Here is a 2,421-nt window from a genome sequence, read left to right on the forward strand (position 1 = left end):
GCCCGCCCCTCCCTCCCCGCCGCCGCCGGACCTGTTGCTCTAAAGCATCCGCAGACACGCAGGCGATGGAGCCCGGAGCTCACGGGTAGGGAGAGAGATGGAGGCGGAGGAGGAGGAGGGGGGAGAAACCACCCGGCAGCTCCAGCATCAAGCGCCTCTGGGGCTCCAATGCCCGGTTACTTCAGCTGAGCAACTTCAGCTGGGTGGGGGGGCAACAACTCCAGATCGCCTCCGGATGGATCAAAACGTCCCCCCCTGCCTTTGCTCCTCTCAAGATCCGTAGACCTCTGGACGGATCAAAGTGTCCATGTGGCTCCCCCCCTCTCAAGGTCTCCTCTGGAGGAATCAAAATATCCAAGGAGGCTTTGCCCCAGCTCCTCTCCAGGTCCGCAAGTCTCCCTCTGGACGGATCAAAATGTCCAATGTAGCCGTCCCAGCCCCTCTTAAGGTCCGCAGATCTCCCCCTGGACGGATCAAAATGTCCAATGTAGCTTTGCCCCAGCCCCTCTCGAGATCCGCAGATCTCCCCCTGGACGGATCAAAACGTCCCCTCGGCTTTGCCCCAGCCCCTCTCAAGGTCCAAAAATCTCCTCTGGGCGGATCAAAATGTCCAGTGTGGCTTTGCCCCAGCCCCTCTCAAGGTCCACAGATCGACGGAGATCGAAGGAGAAGAAATCAGCAGCGGTGAGTGGCGTTTTCCCTCCAGATCAGTCCAAAGGGGGGGGGGGGGAGAAAAAGGAAAAAAAAATCAAAAAAATTAAAATAAAAAAAAAAAATTTAGAGAAAAAACATCTAAAAAATTAAAATTAGAAAAAAAAATCTAGAAGGGAAAAAAATATTTCGAGGTGGCTTTTTTGGTGTAGGGGGGAGCTTAGGGGCTACTCGTCGCTTGTGATGCGATCGCTGGAGTAGGGAGAAGAGGTGGAGGGGGAGAAGTCTGGGCTAGGCTGAAGCCCTCTCTTGGCGTGCAGCGAGAGGCAAGGAAATGTCTGATTGCACCGCGGAGCGGTTGGGTGTGTTTTTTTTTTTTCCCAGGGAGTGTTTTGCTGCAGTTAGAGATCTAATCTTGCCTGGCTTGCGGCGGAGAGCTGCATCTCGCTGCCATCGGTGGTTCCCCTCTCGCTCTTCCCTTGGAGAAGCAGAGGAGGAGGAGGAATCGCAGAGTAAAAAATACAGACACGCACACACACACACACCATCACCACCACTAGTGTCCGGATTTGTAGTGCTAGCTTCCTTGAGAGGGGGCGGTAGGGGGGATTAAAAAAAACCACCAGCTGATGCTCATCATCAGGAGCCGGATTTAAAATATATAGGTAGATCTCTCTGGCTGGGCTCAATCAAATGCACACTTGGGGAGCTGCCACCACCACATCCTGTGTGTCTAGCTCTCTCCCTCCTTGTGCTGTGTGTGGCGGAGGAGCTTGCACTTTTCTCTGCTGCAGTTTAATTCCACTTTGCTTGGCTCTCCAGGCGAGGGGAGATCAACAGGCAACCCACGGCTGGATGCAGAGATTTGGAAATCATCATACTACTACTAGTAATAATTAAAAAAAAAAAAAGAGGGGAAAGGGGGGGGGGGGGGGGGAGAAAAAAAAAAAGAGGGGAAAGGGGGGGTGGGTGGGCACGACAAAGCCCCTAGCGCGCACACACACACACATACACACACACACACACACACGCTCAATACCTTTTGCTAAAAGGGAAACAGGCTCTGCATTCACAGGGCTGCGCTAAGTGTCTCTCTTTTCTTTCTATTCAGCATCTCCTTCCAATGACACTGCCTCCTAGTCCTCTTCATTTAGTGGGGGAAAAGGAGGAGGAAAAGGGGATGGGGGAAGCAATTTGGGCTCTAAATAAAGTGACAAATGTGATCATCGGCTAAGTCTCCCCGCCCCCCCCCCATTTCAATTCAGTGTTTGGTGTGCTGCATTTTGCAGTCTTGAATAGTCTCTCTGGGTATCTTGGTACGAGACGTGGTGCTGGGGAGAGGGGTGGGAAGAGCCTGATGCCTGGTTTTCCTTCCCCAGTGGTATTATGTAGAGGTAAATATGGAGGGGAGGGGATGAGAAGGGGGGTGTTAATTTTTTTAAAATTTATTTCAGGTCTTTTTAACAGCCAGAAATAAATGAATGACACATCCAGAAATGCAAGGTGTTTCAATCTGCTGGATGAGTCAGATCCAGCGGAACAAATCACAGCCACTATCGCCTCATGTTCCTCCCTTCACAGACATTAGTTGCAGCTTCTTCCTAACGCTTCTCTGACTCACTCTCTAGACAGAAAAAAAAATCAGATGCATGTCCGGGAGACTGAGGATCAGGAAAACAAGGCTGTTATCCACGTCGGGCTCCTGCTTTGCTGAGTGTTTTTTTTTTTTAACCCCCTTTCAGTGCTATGTGTGAAACACCCAAGATCTCT

Source organism: Alligator sinensis, unplaced genomic scaffold, assembly GCF_000455745.1.
Source record: "Alligator sinensis unplaced genomic scaffold, ASM45574v1 scaffold80_2, whole genome shotgun sequence".
Lineage (NCBI taxonomy): Eukaryota > Metazoa > Chordata > Crocodylia > Alligatoridae > Alligator > Alligator sinensis.